Raw genomic sequence first — 18469 nt, 5'->3', positions numbered from 1 at the left:
AAGGACTCAAACTCAACCAGAAATGAAAAATGAGATATTACAACAAATACCACAAAAATGCAAAATATACCAGGCTATTACGAAAGCTCTACACACACAAATTGTAAAGCTTAGAGAAAAATGATTAAATTTTTGGAAACGCACATCTCCCAAGCCTGAATCAAGAAGACATGGAAATCCTGAACAAATCAGTAATAAGTAGAAAGACTGAAATGGTAATAAAAAAAAAAAAAAACTCACCACCACCACTCTCAAAAAAAAAGCCCAGAACCAGACAAATTCATAGCCAAATTCTCCTAGCTGAACAAGAAGAACTGGCATCTCTCCTGCTGAAACTATTCTGTAACATAGAATATCCCTTAACGACATAGACACGAAAATCCCCCCAAAAATACTAGCAACTGAATCTAACAGCACATCAAAAATATAATTCACCATGATAGAGTTTCATACCAAGGATATAAGGATTGTTCAATAAATGTGATACATTGCATAAACAAAATTAAGTATAAAAACCATATGATCATCTCCACAAACACAGAAAAATAATTTGATAAAATCGAGTAGGGCGCCGGCCCTTATGCCGGAAGTGGCGAGTTCAAAACCAGCCCTGGCCCTAAAAACTGCAAAAAAAAAAGAAAAAGGAATTTGATAAAATTTAGCACTTTTTTTTTTTTTTTCAAGGCAGAGTCTCACTATGTTGCCCTAGGTAGAGTGCCGTGGCATCACAGCTCACAGCAACCTCAAACTCTTGGGTTTAAGCTATTCTCTTGCCTCAGCCTCCCAAGTAGCTGGGACTACAGGCACCTGCCACAACGCCCGGCTATTTTTTGTTGCAGTTGCCATTGTTCTAGCTGGCCCAGGCTGGGTTCAAACCTGCCAGCCTCAGTGTATGTGCCTGGCGCCATAACTGCTGTGCTACAGACACTGAGGCAAAATGTAGCATTTCTTCATGATAAAAATCTCCAGCAAACTAGGCATTGGAGAAATACACATCATACTTTATGGAGAAAAGTCAGAATCATTTCCCATAGGAACTTAAACAGGAAAAAGATGCCCATTTTCACCACTCTTACTCAACATAGTATTGAAAGTCCTTGACAGAGCAATCAGACAAGAGAAAAAAATAAAAGGCATTCAAATTAGAATAGAGGAAGTCAAATTGTCCCGTTTGCTAATAATAAGATCTTATATCTGAAAACCCTAAAGATGCCACCAAAAATATTTTAGATTTGATAAATGAATTCATAAAGTTTAAGGATACAAAATCAATGTAAAGAAATCAATAGTATTCTCATACGTCAACAATGACCTTGCTGAAAACCAGATGAAGAAAGAAATGCCATTTACAACAGCTTCAAAAAAAACCAAAATACCTTGGAATGTATTTAACCAAAGAGGTGAAAGATCTCAAGATGGAAAATGACAAAACTATAATGAAAGAAATTGTAGCTGGCACAAAAAAATGGATGAACATCCCATGCTTATGAATTGGAAGAAGTTATTACCATTAAAATGACCATACTGCCAAAAAAATTGTACATTTGATGTAATCCCTTTCAAAATACCAATGTCATTTTTCACAGAATTAGAAAAATACAAATCTACAATTCATATGGAACCCACAAAAAAGCCCATATAATAAAAAAAAAAAAAACATCATGAGCTTAAAGAATAAAGTTGGACACATCTCATTGCCTAACTTCAAATTTTACTACAACACTATAGTAATCAAAACTGTATGGTATTAACATAAAAATAAACACATATATCAATGAAACAGAATAGAGAAGGCAGAAATAAAGCCACATACATATAGCCAACTGATCCTTTACAAAGTTGAGAAGGACTTAAACTGGAGAAAGGACACCCTTTTCAATAAATGGTGCTGGGAAAACAGAATTGCTATATACAGAAGAATGCAACTAAACCCTTATCTTTCACCATATATATGAATTAACTCAAGATGTATTTGAAAAGTAAATGTAAAACCTGAAACTATAAAAATACTATAAGGAAACCTAGGAGCAACTCTTCTGGACATTGGTCTAGGCAAACAATTCATGACTAAGACTTCAAAAGTGCAGTTAACAAAAACAAAAATAAGCAAATAGGACTTACTTAAACTACAAAGCTTCTGAACAGCAAAAGAAATAATCAGCAAAGTGAATAGACAATCTACAGAATAGGAGGAAATATTTGCAAACTATGCATCCAACAGGAGATGAATAACAGAATTTACATCTCAAACCACTCAACAACAACAAACAATTAGCCCCATTAAAAAGTGTACTATCGGATATGAATAGACATTTTTCAAAAGAAGAGAAACTAATGGCCAAGAAACATACGAAAAAATGTTCAACATCACTAATTGGCAGAGAAATGCAAATTAAAACCACAGTGAGATATTATCTTATAGCTGTTAATAAAAAGACAAAATATAACAGATGTTGGCAAGGATACAAAAAATAGGAAACACTTATACACAGTTGCACTATGAGAGATATTGAAAAATCTTAATATCTCTCATAGAAGTTGCATTAATGTAAATAAGTTGCTTACATTAGTATACATTTAGTTTCAAAGACTAAAAAATAGTAATACCACATGATGCATCAATGCCACTCCTGGGTATCTACCCAAAAGAAAAGAAATCAATTTATGAAAAGCATACCTGCATTCCTGTGTTTATCAAAGCATTATTCACAATAACAAAGATGTGGAATCAACTTATGTGCCCATCAGTGGAAGACTAGATAAAGAAAATATGGTATGCATACACAATGGAATATTATTCAGCTGGATAAAGAATGAAGTCATGTCTTCTGCAGCAATATGGATAAAACCGAGGGCCGTTACATTAAGTGAAACAACTCAGACTTAGAAAGGCAAGTACAGCTTGTTCTCCTTATGAGTGGGAGCTAAATAATGAGTATATATGGAAACAAAACGTGGAATGATGAACAATGGAGATTGAGAGGGGTGGGGATAGAAGGTAAGAGTTTGCTCGGTAGATCCATGTGTGCTTCCTCAGTGATGTATGGGTGAAGATCCTGACTTCACCATAATGCAATATATAATATCAATATGCAAAAATGTACTTGTACCTCATGAATACATACAGATAAAAAATAAATGGGAAAATAAATTATTGAAAATCCACTCTGTGCTTCCTACTTACACTTTTGTTAACCCCCAGCATAACATCTGACACCCACCTGGACTTAAAGTGGGTGTTCAAGAAATATTTGTAGAAGAAAGAAAGGAAACTAACACAATTTGGAGGCACACTCTGAACCAACCCTGTAGTAGATGTTTTTACATACACTATTTTATTTGATTATAAAACCACACTAGAAGGCAGATACTATTTTCCCATTTTTGAAGATGAGAAACTAATATTCTAATACCTTAAACAATTTGCCGAACTTCACCTAAAACATGGCCAAGTTCAGACCAAAGTTATGGGTTCCTGTCTCCACAATATGCCATGTTTTAAAATTGCTTTGTCTTTGTCATACGTAGGTATTTCCTCTGACTTATTCCCATGCCTAACACAAGCTTTTAAATAAATTAGTTGGAGATGCCACAAAAGAAAATCTTTCTTTAGGAGACAACTGAGTCTTTCAAATAAACACCATCTTGCAAGGAGAAATTTTCCTTTTGTCACCAAACTGTCACCTAAGTAAGTTGATGTATCAGAGTCCAAGTTATAAATTAGATGAGATAAGCTTGTCATAGTAGAGTAGTTTGAATTTAGGTGCAAATACTATGTTTGAATTTTTAAGAATGTGGTGGTATGAAGTTTTTTTTTTTTTCCTTAGCCTCTAGATCTAAATAAATACCAGATGACAGAAAGTTCAGGGGCCTAGGGACAAGCCAAGCAATGCCATGAAAAATCAATAAGCCAAATAAAATGGAGCATTTTATTGAATAAATGTCACAATTGGGCAATATCAATTGCCCTCAGTCAATAGCTAAGCTGCAACTGAACCCAGGCAGCCCGCACTTGGCTCTAGAATCTGGGCTCTTAACCACTACACTGTGTATAATGTCTTATATCTCCCTTAACTACTAGATAATCCTCAGCCCAATAGAATAGAAATATATATATATATACAAAATGTATATATATGTAATATCATAATGTGATACCCTTAAGTTCTGATTTAAACTTAAATCAGAAACTGAACAATTTCACTTTACCTCCCCACTAAATGGCTATTTTAAATGCCTTAATTTTTGGCATTAAAAATAGTGATATAAATATTCCTGACAGCATAGCTCAATGACATGATGAAAAATGAAACCACAAAGCCATCTCCGGCCACCACCACGGACATCAGCAAGCCTGGGAGGGTTGCCACGACTCTCACACTGCGTTTACAGTCATCTCACAGTCACAGTCTTTCTCCTGTCTGTTCAGCATGACTATGTGACTTTCTCCTGTCTGTTCAGTATGACTATTGTATGACAACTGAATTCCTTTTCTACTTGGTTGACTGCATCAATAATGCATTCAATGATGCAGGATGCATTGTAATCATGCATCCTCATACTGATTTTAACATCTGCAAACATTTTGTGGGAAAAAGAAAGATTGTCAAGCAATTTAAGATGATCTAGTTTAAAAGTCAATGTAAATGGTGAAGAACCATTTTCTATAATTTTAATCCTTATACTGGGTACTTCTATTCACGTATATTAAACTATTTCCTCCCAACAGACAAAATGTATTTCTGTCTGTGAAGCCCTTGAAAAATCTTTAGCAAGCCAAAGTTCCCAAGATTTAAATCGCTGGTAGCCACACCTGACTAATCATCAGAACTTCCAGGTGAGATTTTCAAAAACACAGGCTCCTGGATTCTACCTTAGGGCATCTAATCTGATTCTGGTGAGGCTCATGAATTTTTAATTATTTATTACTCCCAGCGATTTTGATGGTCATCCAGGTTTAAGATGGTCTGTGCCAGAAAACAGGAGTCCTTCTCTTTCTTTTTCTTTGTTTCTGCATTGGCTCGTGAAACAGGAACTTCCACTATGAATTTTACTCTAAGTATTGGGGAAGTTTCTGCAAGCCAATTGTTCCTCTTCCCCTCCTTGGCTCCCACCCAAGGGAAGGGGGATGACTTACCCTGATTAGGGATGTTGAGGGAAAATCCCTGACCATGCACAGCCTGTCCTCTGGACACTGGTTGTTGTTCTCTCCCAAGGAGGTCTGCTCAGAAGTGGAGAATTTGCTGCTGCTATCATACCATAAGTACCCCTAGAACAGCTCTGTCTTCTAGGCGTCTCTCTTGGCCCTCTGGCTTGTCTTTATCTGAACTTGAAGAGCTATGAGCAGGCTGGACAAGCAGCATCCCCTTTAGAAACCTAATACCACCTATATCCAGGGTCTAGAATTGTGTGTACCTTCAGATCCTTGCTAATGATCTGAATTTGCATGTTTTATCTCTGACACATACAAATTTGTGTGTTGAAAGCTAATCCCCAATGAGAGGATGTTTGGAGGTTGGGCCTTTGGGAGGTGATTAGTTCATGAGGGCAGAACCCTTGCAAATAGGATCAGTGCCCTTATGAAAAAGGCCACAGAGAATTCCCTCACCCCTTCCACCATAAAGGAAGACACAGCAAAAAAAAACAGGCTGTCATCATACACCAAATCTATTGGTGCCTTGACCTTAGATATTCCAGCCTCCAGAACTAAAAGAAATAAATGTCTGTTGTTTATAAGCCATCTATGTTATGGTACTTTGCTACAGCAGCCGAAACAGCTAAGACAATCCTACATTTTATTCTCCACCTGATTCCTTTATCTGCTTCTCAACTAGCTTCTTCAGAACTCCTGATTCAGAACCCCTGGCATGGAGCCAAAACACATCATCTGTATAATCCCTGCTGTGTTTCACCATCCATCAGGAAGTGGTGCACAGGAAGCCCCAAAGTAAGAAAATAATAACAATAATAAAAAGATGGAGCCTGAAAGCAGGCAAGAATTTTGTCTCTGACAACACCTGTCTGTGCCATCAGCAGGACCAACTTAGAAGATGGAGTAAAAACAAATGTGTTGATTAGAAATATAAAAATAAAGAGATTGCAGGGGACAGACGGAAAAAGCCTTTCCCTCAGTTATCTCTCCTAAGCAGAGCCAGATTCACCAGCTTCTGGGAGTAGACGGCTGATCTTCCTAAACAATGTCTTTCCTTTCTTCCTAACACGTGTCAGGTCTGTTCAGATGTTCTCTGGTCTCCCAGTTCCCAGCGTCAAGGATGAGCGCTGCTACTTAGTCCAGTCAAGGACAGACTGATCACAGATACAAAGCAATCCCACACCATTTATTACAGGAAAGAGATGTTAGATGAAGTAAAAATGCAGAAGGAAGCTGCACAAAATGACACAAAGTGAAGAAAATACATTCCAGAGGGAGAGGAACAGGTCAATCTCCATGAGTAGAGAAAGACCAGGGAGTCTGAACACACTCTGCCTTTTAAGCACTCACTGGTTCGTCCCCCCTTTTTCCTGGCAGGGTTGGTCATCACTTCCTGCCATTTGGAGTGATTGACAGGTTTGGGTTATATAACAGATTACATAACAGGTTGGTTACATAACAGCTTCCCTTTCTACCCATCTTCCCCAGAATTCTTCATGAAGTTCCACCCATGCTATGCTAATTAGATAGTAAGGAGCTCTAGGTCAGTTAAAAGTCACTAGGAACTCCTTAGCCGGGCGTTGTGGTGGGCGCCTGTAATCCCAGCTGCTTGGGAGGCTGAGGCAGGAGAATCGCGGAAGCCCAAGAGCTAGAGGTTGCTGTGAGTCCTGTGTACATCGTGGCACTCTACTGAAGGCGGTAAGGTGAGACTCTGTCTCTACAAAAAAAAAAAAAAAAAAAGTCACTAGGAACTCCTTATGTAATGTGTATGTTCCCACCAGGGAACGATTCCCAGCCACAATTTCGTTCCTAGTTGCAATTCAGTTTCCACTCTTCATCATTACCACCTGTTTACCCTCAGCCAGACCTCACATACACACACAATATACATGTACAAACACACACACACAAACACACGCACAACCCTCATTCTTAAGGCTTTATCTATGGCTGGGTCACTTAAACCAGCAGAAACATTTGCATTGGGTGTGTTAATTTTGCTGAATGTGTTGCAGTATGGATTTTATATATGAGTTCTTGTACAAAAGAGAAATAATAGCTTTTGCAAAATGATTGCTGTAAGGCTCGGTGCATGTAGCACAGTGGTTACAGCGCCAGCTTCATGGACTGAGGCTGGTGGGTTCAGGCCCAGCCCGGGCCTGCTAAACAACAATGACAACTGCAACAAAAAATATCTGGGCATTGTGGTGGATGCCTGTAGTCCCAGCTATTTGGGAGGCTGAGGCAAGAGAATTGTTTAACAGTTTGAGGTTGCTGTGAGCTATGATGCCACAGCTCTCTACTGAGGGCGTCAAAAAAAAAAGGAGGTAATTTTGATGTCATTTTCTTGAAGTGCCAGATGTTTGAAGTTCAGCTTCAAGATACTCTATGGAAGAAGGTAGAGTTCTCATAGATAAGTAAAGGCACCTTTCAGAACTCTTCAAACCAGTTAATTTTTTTTGTGACGTTTCAGAGTATATTGGTGGAATAACAATGTGAGAAAAAAATAAAACAAACCATAACACTAGGAAGCAACTCTGATGCTGGAAGAACTAACAGCCTCCCAGTGTTACAAATTATCTACCATCCATGTTTAACATACATCACCATGCATCAAGGTTGACTTTGCCAACTTGAAATCTCTTATGATTCATGTAGCAGTTGTTTCTTTATTTTCTTGTCTGTGAGGAGAAAGAAAGGGCTTATGAAGAAAATCAATAGTATTGACAGCATATACAGGAGAGTGCTTCCCAACATAAAAATAAAAAGTCTTCAAGCTCTTTTTAGAATTCTTTTGCAAAAATCAATATTGATTTAAGTGTTAAAAGCCATTGACTCATTGCACATACAAACATTCGTAGGCCATGCTTTAACAATAAAAATTAAAGGAAGTGCTGATGTGCCATCAAAAGAGTTTCTCCAACCATTGAGAATGTTTCTTTGATCCATTCTTATTTTTTTCTATGAGTGGCCTACTGACCAGCTGTGCTCATCTCTAAGGACAAATGGTCCTAACACAGAGTAAAATTAATTGACCAATATGGAGATGATCTCGGGCTGGTGAGAATTGAACCCTGATTGGGTTAGCATACAGTCCTAATCAAAACTAAATTGTAGTTCTAACACCCCTCACTATTAGCCCTTTTTAGAGTGTCTATTTATATGCAAACAAAGCAACTATAATACTCTTAGCATGGTGGTTTCATGAACCTTCCTATTCATAGCTTAAGTAGGCATTCTAGAAGGCTTTGAGTGTAAATAGGCACTTGAAAATTTACAAGTTTTTTTTTCAAATTTATTCAGTTTACATAGACATTTCCATTGATTTCTAATCTAAATTAATGACATGAGGCTATTATGTTGAGTTATGAAGAAATCACTCTATAAAATGCTTTTCAGTAATAAGAGAGATTATAACTACACTTTCTTTAACTAAGAGCAATTACATGTTCTGCACCTCACAGCAAATATTTAAAAATAAGCTACTTCAATGCATTATATATACACATATAATATTTATCAAGAGTAGCCAAAGATTTGGTTCTGCTATTTTTTAAATATAATCATATCAAAGGTATTGACATTCTTATCTGGCAAGATGATTTCCCAAGCAAGATACAATTTAATTAGATATTTGGAAATCATTCCCTTTCATATAAGAATAAAGGAAGGAAAACACACTAACTGGCAAAGAAAATGTATTTTCCCAAATATAGATTTGCTCATATGAATGAAAGATCATGGGTTTAACTTACCAGCAGAAATATCTAATTTGGACCCTTAGAATCTATTTTGCACTATAATTTTAAATATTCAAATGTTAAATTCTTCCACTGAGTTGCAAATTTATTTTTGTCTTCCATCAAAAATGTATTCTTCTGTATGTTTTTTTTTCCATTTTAGCACAAATAATTTATTGCTAGATGCCTTTATAAGACAGAAAGAAATATACTTGCCTCTTTGATATCCTTTTAATCAGAAAATAGACTGGAATCTATAGGGAACATTTAGTTCCATCTGGAGGAAGGGAAATTTAACTAACTTGCTATTTTCTCATGGAAGTGTTGAGCCACAGGTGGCGCCTGTGGCTCAGTGAGTAGGGCGCCGGCCCCATATACCGAGGGTGGCGGGTTCAAACCCAGCCCCACTGAACTACAACCAAAAAACAGCCGTGCGTTGTGGTGGGCGCCTGTAGTCCCAGCTGCTTGGGAGGCTGAGGCAGGAGAATCATAGAAGCCCAAGAGCTAGAGGTTGCTGTGAGTCCTGCGACATCATGGCCCTCTACTGAAGGCGGTAAAGTGAGACTCTGTCTCTACAAAAAAAAAAAAAAAAAAAAAATTAATAAAAAAAAAAAAGAAAGAAATCCTTGCAAATAACTTGTGCTGTTTGTTAAATCTTTCTCCCTGGAGAGAAAGCCAGTAATTGAGTGACAGTGACAAGAAAAACATACCCTATCTTACACATTTTCTGCATAACTCATATGAAAAAGGAAAGAAAAAAAGAGTAAGATTCTTACACAATAATCACAAGAAACAGAACTATAACTACTCCAGTGTTGTTATGGGTAGAAAGAATTCCTTGGAAGGAAAAATGTCATCATCCTCATCCATTGCAAGAGGATTTTCAATTACACAGTTGCTATAGCATCGTATCACAGCACCACTAAAATAATTGTGCTATTTAAATTACAAGGTATGTTAATATTTTTATATCTTCAAGATGGATACTGAAGGCTCTTTATCCCACCCTTTCTATTTCACAAATGAGGACATTAAGGCCTAGGGAATATAAATGACTTGTTTAAGATTACAAAACTAATGCTACAGGAGGGACTAGACCTCCATGTCTCCCGATTCTTTAACCCAGGGGTCTTTCTAAGTCAAATATCTCCTAGCTCTACTAGCTAGTAGGTTGCAACAAAGGATCTAGTTAGCATTTATTGAGCCCTTTCTATGAGCAAATATGAAGAACTTAGTGTACCAGTTTCAAGGGTGAATTTGCTCAGCTCCAAATTCCTGCTTCCATTCATGCTCTGCATTCATGGATGAATTTCTTTATGCATTTCTCTTTTATAGAAAGTATGATGTTAAGCTTTTTGTGTATAGGGCACTGCAGCAATACTTCAGAAAGAAGGGGTTCTCTTTCATGGTTAGTCAGGGTTGCTGGTGTGGGGATATGGATAGTGGTTGTCCTCAGCACCTCTTTTGACTGCTTGTTCTGCAGCCAAACTGGTTTGCCTGTGGAGGCCTCATGAAAGACCACGGAAGTACAGGAGCTGAGAGACCAGTGCAAGCTGCCTTTCTGGCAGCCCCTGACTCCCTCTTGCTCATTCATTCAGCAGCCGTGTGCACTGAGATCCCACTGTGAGTCAGGCCTGGTGCTCAGCACAGATGACAACATCTGCTCTTGGAATTGACGATCAATGGGAGACCAACGCAAACCTGTTAGGGCTGCGAGGAGAAGCACGGACTACTGTGAAAAGGAAGAGGTGGCCAAACCTCATCTGAAGCATCGGAAAAGCCTTCTCAGGAGTGACAAGTCGGCAGCTGAGGCTTGAGGCTTGATGAGCAGGAATTGGTCAGGTGACTGTCTTCTCACCCTTCCCCCAGTTGCCTGGTCCCTGCTTTTCCCGGGCTCCCCAAAATGCGGCCCAAATTTAGTACCTTATCCTAGCTCTGCTGGTCTCAGGAGATGCTGCACTTCCCCCCATTACCCGTCATCCTATAATGAAAAGTCAGCCCATGTCTTGGGGACTTTGTGAATAACACCTGTAGCAGCAGCACCTGAGGTTAACATTTTGATTCTAACAACCTTTGTGAATCTACTTCAGAAAGAGAAGTGTAAATAAAATTATATTGTTATCCCTGCTGCCTTTTAAAAGGAGACGTTAAAAAGGTAGAATTAGACCACAGGGGACGGAGGGATTGACTGAGCGTTGTGCGCCAACTTTCGGCTGGACAACAAGGGTGGAGACACGATGTCGGCGCTCTCCTGCCAGCTGCTGTGGGCCACCACCTGCCTGGCCGTGCTCTGCATGCTATCTGTGGATACGAACACGACCCTGGTTCCGGTTGGGACGACTGTGGAGGCCACCACCAAGATAAACACGACACTGGTGACAACCCCCACGTGGGTCACCACTCCAGTACCAGAAATCTGTGAAGGCCGAAACAGCTGTGCACTGTTAATACTACCTGCTTTTGGATGGAATGTAAAGAGAAGAGCTATTGTTCACATAATTCAACAGGTAGTGATTGTCAAGTGGTGAATGCAGCAGACTTTTGTTCTGCTCCTACTACCATTCCAGCACCAACTAATTCTACAGCTGAAAACACAACTCTGCCTTCTTCCTCTACAACTTCCACAGTTCCTATATCAGGTCCAACAAATCCCACTTTGACTTCAACCTCACAACCTATTCGGAAATCTACCTTTGATGCAGCCAGTTTCATTGGAGGAATGGTCCTTGTCTTGGGTGTGTAGGCTGTAATTTTCTTTCTGTATAATTCTGCAAATTTAAAGAACAAAATTACCACACTCTGTAAACAGACCCTGTAAATTAACAAGGACTAGTGATTCATTCATGTAACTCAATGAAACCAAAATACTATCTTTCAAGGTGTCCCACATGGAAGACACTATTCCAGGATCTTTACAGTTGCAGAGGATGCTTATAAGATACTTGGGAGCATTGTTGCTGAAGAAAAATCAGTTAAGTCATTTTGTTCAACAGAAATATTTAAAATATTCTGCATGAATCCTCATGGCTGTCTTCTTTTATTTTAAATGGCTGCTGCTGTGGGATTACATGTTTTTCTTGACATGCCAAACCTAACATTCTGTAAGTGATAAAAAATGTTGTCTTGTGCAGACAGTGTCATGACTCTTGGACAGTCTAAATTTAGTCATTTTAAAGCCTGAAAGCTGCATTATTTTCATCCTAACTCAAGATATAAGTTAGTGAACAAAATTGAGTGTGCCAAATGAGTATCAATCAGGTGGATTTGGCTATTATTTCAAAATTGGAATAAATTTACAAATTTAGCAGTACTAAACTATATATTTAGACTAAAATTTTGTGTTTGATACGTTATTTTTTCTACATTAGGAATGTCACATAGGGAATTACATTCCAGATTTAAAGAAATGAGTGGAAAGGATATAAACCATTAATGTGTAACAGGTTACTGTTCATACTTGGAAAGCACCTCATATCATTAAGAAAATAAAGATCAGTGCCTTAAAAGACAGACTGAAAGGTACGCCGTAGCTTAAAGTTTATAATTTGTTCTTTCACATTAGGAAGGTGAAGATTGGTCTGAAGATGTAACTGTCGATAACAAGTGGTAGTAAACCTCCTTTGAGATTCCATACTGTAAATATTTAATTAAAAATTATCTACTTTATTTCAGAGCTGAGAAACTTAAGCTAAAGGATACAAAATAAAAACTTCACATATTGAACCTCCCAACATTTTTCTTAGGGTTGTTGGAAAGTATAGAGATAAAATGGATTACATTTTCCTTTGTACTTCAAAAAAGTATCCTTAGCTATATTGTAACTTGAAAGGATTTTCACCAAGCTATCTTGAAAAATAACTTCTTTCATGGGGTAAGAAGGAAATAAGTTGTTGTAGGTTAATTTACAAACTGTTCAAGTGAGACAATCGTTTTAAGTTTTCAAATAGCAAATAAGACCAGTGTGATTTCAGAAAACTTAAGAATTTTTGATCAGATTATAAATTTTTGAGGATTGCCTTGGATGAATAGACTGTGCTTTCTCTTTTTCTTCTTTCTCTCTTCGTTTTTTTCTTGGGTTCAGTCCCATAGTGTAATAAGGCCTACATTCTTTCATTTCTATAGTTTTGTAAAGCACTAGTGTTTTTGTTTTTTTTCCCTCAGTTTGAGAGGGTTGCTTCTCCCTTGCCTTTGACACTTTGGATTAGTTCAGAGGCCTTAATTAGTTTGAAATGAGATTTACTTTTCCAGGTCTTTGAGGGTTTTTTTGTTTGTTTGTTTTTGGTTTTGTTTTTGTTAGAATGTCTTTAGCCTGTAGTAGCTGAGGTTAGTACTTGGTTTTCAATATTTTATAGTAGGAAGTGACAGATGTCTTTGGCTCATTTCATAAATGATACTTTGCATTTAATTAAAGGTTCTTAAATTGAATAGTTACTGTTGCTTTGTTACTTGCTGGTACAGCTAGTTTGTTTTACTTGCACACTTGTACATATACCTAATGTTTTCAAATGCCTTAATTGTTTAAAAATCTCTGGCTAAAAGGTTTTTGGGGAAAGATTGGTTTACCTCACATTTTTGTTTCCATTCATAATAACAATCTAGGGACCTCACAAAATTTATCATGGTGCCATGGCTGTTAGTTTTTAGTGAGTGCTGTAAGATTCATTTGACATATACAAAATTTCCATTCTTCCCAAGGTGGCAAAAATTCGCTATAATGATGTAATTGTCATTTACCTGGGTACCACACAGAGTGTTAACACATTTAGCAAGTTTTGTGAAAATGTAACTTGAAGTTTCTTCTGTAATCTTGAGCACTGCTGTAACAGTAAAAGCATAATATAAAATTGGAGTTCGCAAGTTTGCAGACACGCTCTTGAAACAACTCACAGCCTTTTCACTCTTTTCTCTCTTCCTTTAGCAGGTAGTGTCTTGAGCCATTAATAATTTTGGGGTTTTTTTCTTTTTTTTAAATCCAGAAGGCAAACAGAAACCTTTTCAGATTTTTCATCTGATTTGTTCATGCAGATGTACTTCTATCAAATACCTTATTTTACCTTACAGATACTTGTTGCACAGGCAGACACTGCTGTATTTAGAAATTTCTATTTTAGTTCATTAAAAACTGCAAAACAAATCTGTATCATGTACCAAACTGATTTAAAATAAATTTACATGTTTATTGAAAAAAAAAGGTAGAATTATCTAGTAAAGGAGTATCAGGCCAGCTGCCTCCAAAACACTCATCGTCTCTCACAATGCTCTTACTGTCATAATTATAGTCACAATAATAATAAAAGTCAACACTTTCTGGTGGCTTACTTTGGAGTCAGTACACAGCAGACACTCTAGAAATGTTTTTCAATCACTTAATCTTTCCCAAAATTTTATGAGTTGATATCAGTACTATTAGTATTATTATCACTGCTATCCTCATCTTCAGAGAGATAAGAGTTAGGGAAAGGTTCCAAATTTGTGCATGATCACACAGAGAGGAATGATGGAGCCAACAGCAGCTGAGCCCTGAGCACAGCATGACTCACACCTCTCTGCTTGGAGGCCTCTACCCTCTTCGTGCACTGGGATGGATTTTTGTGGTCTGCATTAAAAGCAGCCTGGCCCATCCAGTCCGCAGCAGAGCTATCTTTGAAATGCTGCAATCATAGAAAATGTCAAGCTGCTTCTTGAACAGGCAGTCACACAGAGCTGGAGAATGTGATAGCATTCCACTCCACCATGCTAGAAAGACCGATTCCACTGAGTGGTAGAGAAGAAACAGGGGAAATGAAAGCCTCTTGCCAAAAGTGTTAGATTTTCTTCTTAAAAACACCGGCCGTCTCTATCTGCAGACATCCAGCAAGACACCTGACTCATGGCCTCTATTCCAATCTGTGGATTAGGTTCAAAAGAGTAGGTGGAGAAAACATGATTCTACCAGAGAGCCTGGGGCCTTTTTGTTACCCTGGCATATTCTGACTCGATTATCACCTTTGTGGTATCTTGTTTTGAGCATCAAAACAAGATACTCACTCTTTTTCTCTGTGAAAGCTCGTGGGAGATCGTCTTTCAAATAGAAAAGAAATTGAGAGTCCTGGATAGTCTATGCCCAAGGCACTCTCCAGTAGCTCATTTTCAACAGAGAATTGAATCTGTTATCATTTGGGGGATATAACCTAGAAAGATACCATGCAGAGTAAAGTAATAAGAGAGGTAATAAGACGGAAATGAATGAGACTCAAAAAAAGAAAGAGAAGAGAGATAATATATCTACTGAAATAAAGTTGGCAGGTCAGGAAACTACAAGACACAAACCCATTGCCTACTGGCCCTGGTGGCTCCCCCTACATGGCACCCACTCCTGACCCACCCACTGTCCATGCTGTAGGAGGTACATCAATGAGTTAGCCCAGAAAAACTGAACTGGTTCTCCTGAAGGGCTACAAAGATACCAGCTCATACGGGCACTCATATGTGAACTCCCGAAATGATTGACCTCTGGGTTCTGGACCCTCCCTGCTTCCAGCAAGGACATTTCCTGCAACCAGAAATTTCTCCTGGTACATGTCAGCCAAGTGCTTCCTTCTCCCTGCCTTGTCCTCCGTGTATATGTAAAGTGGTACCAGGGAGGATTCTTCTCATGGAGCACTGTTCACGATTCATCTGGCTCTGCCTAGCACCCTGCACACAATGGGCTCACTCTTTAAATCCTCCTCCAATACACTTCACTTTCTTTACCTCTCATCTTGTTACTAGAGGGGGTTATTCTACCCTACAACATGACATTTATAATACAAAACTCAAGAAGAAGCGCAGCTACACACTTTCCATTTGCCAAAAGAAATTCAGCCCTAAGGAGGCAGAATGATGGACAGGGAAAGCCCTGGCCCCGACAACATGGACTGTATATAGTTGGGGCTTAGAAAATGATATCCCAAAACGAAGGCCTCAGAAGCAAAAGATTTTCTCTGACCTTCTCCTGCCCTTTTGTCTCTGGTCCCTCAGTCCCCCCGAAATCTAACTCTAGAAACTGGAATCCCTCTTCCCCAAGGTGGGTCATAGAAACCAAAACCCTTTTTCCCCAAAGTGAGACATAAAACTTAAAATGCCCCTCTAATAATGCCCCCAACTGCTTTTCTGTGTCAAAACTGGCCGTGGTGAAATTCTCCAACCCACCTTATATGACTGTAGGTCATAGGTCCCCATTCCAGACAAGGTCCTGCCTCATTCCCAGCAGGAAGGGATGCTGCACAGACCAGCCAAGGAGGGTCTAGACAGAGAGGCTTTGCTGGGTTTCCTGCTTGGTCCATCAGCATTAGATCATCCTCTTTGTGTCCAATCATACTTCCGCACAGCTGTCCATCCTTTGTTGAACTTCAGCATAAAAAATGGACAGTCTGCACCGTATCTTTGGGTCTTCATTCTGAAGGCCCCCATGTCATGTAAAACTATGATCAAATCAATCTGTATCCCTTTTCTATGAACCTGCACGTTATCAATGATTTTCAGTGAACTTTCAGAAGGCCCCGTGCAAACTCTCACTTGGCTCCTACAATTATCTTAGGCCAGTTCTTACAAGCTGGAGGTAAACAGGAGATAACAGTGCCTACTTTGTGGGTTTTCTCGAGTTTTAACAAAGTTAGTGAAAGGTCATTCCTTTCCACTCGCCCTTCTACTTCTACCCTCCAGGCCTTCTCCTCCCAGGATCACTCTGTCATGTCTATTGAATTCTGGCTATTTTCAGAAGTCAGATTATTTTCACAGAATGAAGTTTCACCACTATTGAGTTATTGAAGGAGAAAAAAATGCCACAGATTTTGAAAGCAATTTCATAACATCATTTCTCAAAACATACTGAGCAATGGCAGTAACATTTATTGAGTTATGTATAAAAACCCTAAGGTGACTACTTTGAAAATTATAACAGGTATTCTATGAGCTCTGGTCTGTTGAAATAAAATCAGTTAGAAGTTGGTCAGTCATGTCATTGTGAAACACCTGCTCTCTTGAAGACATTTGTGCTCTGCCCCCTGACAAGCACAAAAAGGAGTAAGCAGTTGTTTTCTCACCTAATTGAGGGAGACATTTTAAGAGTTAAACTAAGAAAATAATACATAATTTCAAAATGGTGAAACATTTTTTTACCTGTGTAAATAAATTGGGGAAATAATACTCAGGAATCTTTCAGTCACAAATGACGAATCCAATTGGCTTGTTAAAAAACAAAACAAAACAGAAAAGAGGAGTTTATTGGCTCAGGCAACTAAAGTCCAGGAATACTTAGATTCAGGAACAGCTAGATCAAAATGCTCAGGTGATGCCAAAATCTGTTTTTGTCGAGGGGGAAGGGCCAAATGAAGATGGAGGCAGACATTAGAGTCAGGAGTCAAACAACTACAAGCCAAGTAATCCCCAGAATCTAGGAAAAACAAGGAAGGCGTCCTTAACTCTTTGAAGGCTCATGTAGGGAGTGGGGACTCTGCCAATACCTTGAGTTAGGACTTCAAGCCTCCAGAACTGAGAGAAAATTAATTTCTGTTGTTTTAAGCCACCCAGTGTGTGGTGACTTGTTATCACAGCCCTAGGAAACACAGATGGAAATGGTATTTATGAGTCAAAGTTAATATGACATCATCAAGGGTTAGTTGCCAATGGTAGATGCGCAGAGGTGTGAAAAAAATCTGGCACTAGTTATTTGGATTAAAGGCAATGAAAACAATATTAATGTTCAGAAATAAGACTTTACCAGCCCACAACTTGATGTGGTGAATTATCTAATTAAACTTAATTCCTGTGATCACCTGGAAGAAATTGACCTGCAAAAGTGATTTAGGGAAACAGCCGCTCTCTAACCTTAGAATAGTATGAAAACATGAGGAAATCAAAATTGTAGAGTGGCCACTTTGAACAAAACCAGAAAGTTTAAATAGAAGAGTTCTAATCCCTCAATTCTTTGAACTAGGAGGAACTAAAGGTTTTCTATTGTTCTTTAGCAGCACAGCCGAGATAACTGGGGACTGAGCTACTTCAGGTTCCTCAGCCTCACGATTCCTTGCATGACAATTATAGCATTTGTCACAAAGGAGTGGGACTTTAAGAATTTTACTGAGAATGTCTGGCAGGATTTAGAAGATTTGGACTCCCACAAGACTCCAACTCTCCAGAAACCTCTCAGACAAATGAGTCAGCCTCTCTGCCCTGGTGTAATTAGGCCGTACCCACTTTCTCAAAGAGACAGTCACTTCCCTGCCGGAGTGAATCACTTTGCAAAAGGAAGCCACTTCCAGTCCACATCTTCCATCTTTCCCTCCCCTTCCTAATCCTCACAGTCTTCAGATATTAACTACACTGAATGCTAGGAGACTAAGCCCAAGAGGAAAATTCATTGTACTATAGTATGTCACTTACATTTCAGGAAAGATACTGCACCACAAGGGTTATGAGCATGGGGACCAGCACCCAGCTGCCTGAATTTAAGCTTCCCCTGTGACACTGACTATGTGATCTTCATCAAGATCCTTTACATACTTTTGCCTCAGTTTCCTCATCTGTAAAATTGGAATAATAAGTTTTCTCCTTGGGA

The 18469-nt window shown here is 38.7% G+C and overlaps 1 pseudogene; it reads left to right on the top strand.

Moving 5' to 3' along the window:
- Positions 1 to 11094: 11094 nt before the first annotated feature.
- Positions 11095 to 11882, top strand: LOC128581988 (sialomucin core protein 24-like; annotated as a pseudogene).
- The last annotated feature ends 6587 nt before the right edge of the window (positions 11883 to 18469 follow it).

Source organism: Nycticebus coucang, chromosome 3, assembly GCF_027406575.1.
Source record: "Nycticebus coucang isolate mNycCou1 chromosome 3, mNycCou1.pri, whole genome shotgun sequence".
NCBI classification, from domain to species: domain Eukaryota; kingdom Metazoa; phylum Chordata; class Mammalia; order Primates; family Lorisidae; genus Nycticebus; species Nycticebus coucang.
Note: the sequence above shows the minus strand (reverse complement) of the source record. Positions and strands in the feature narration are given on the sequence as shown.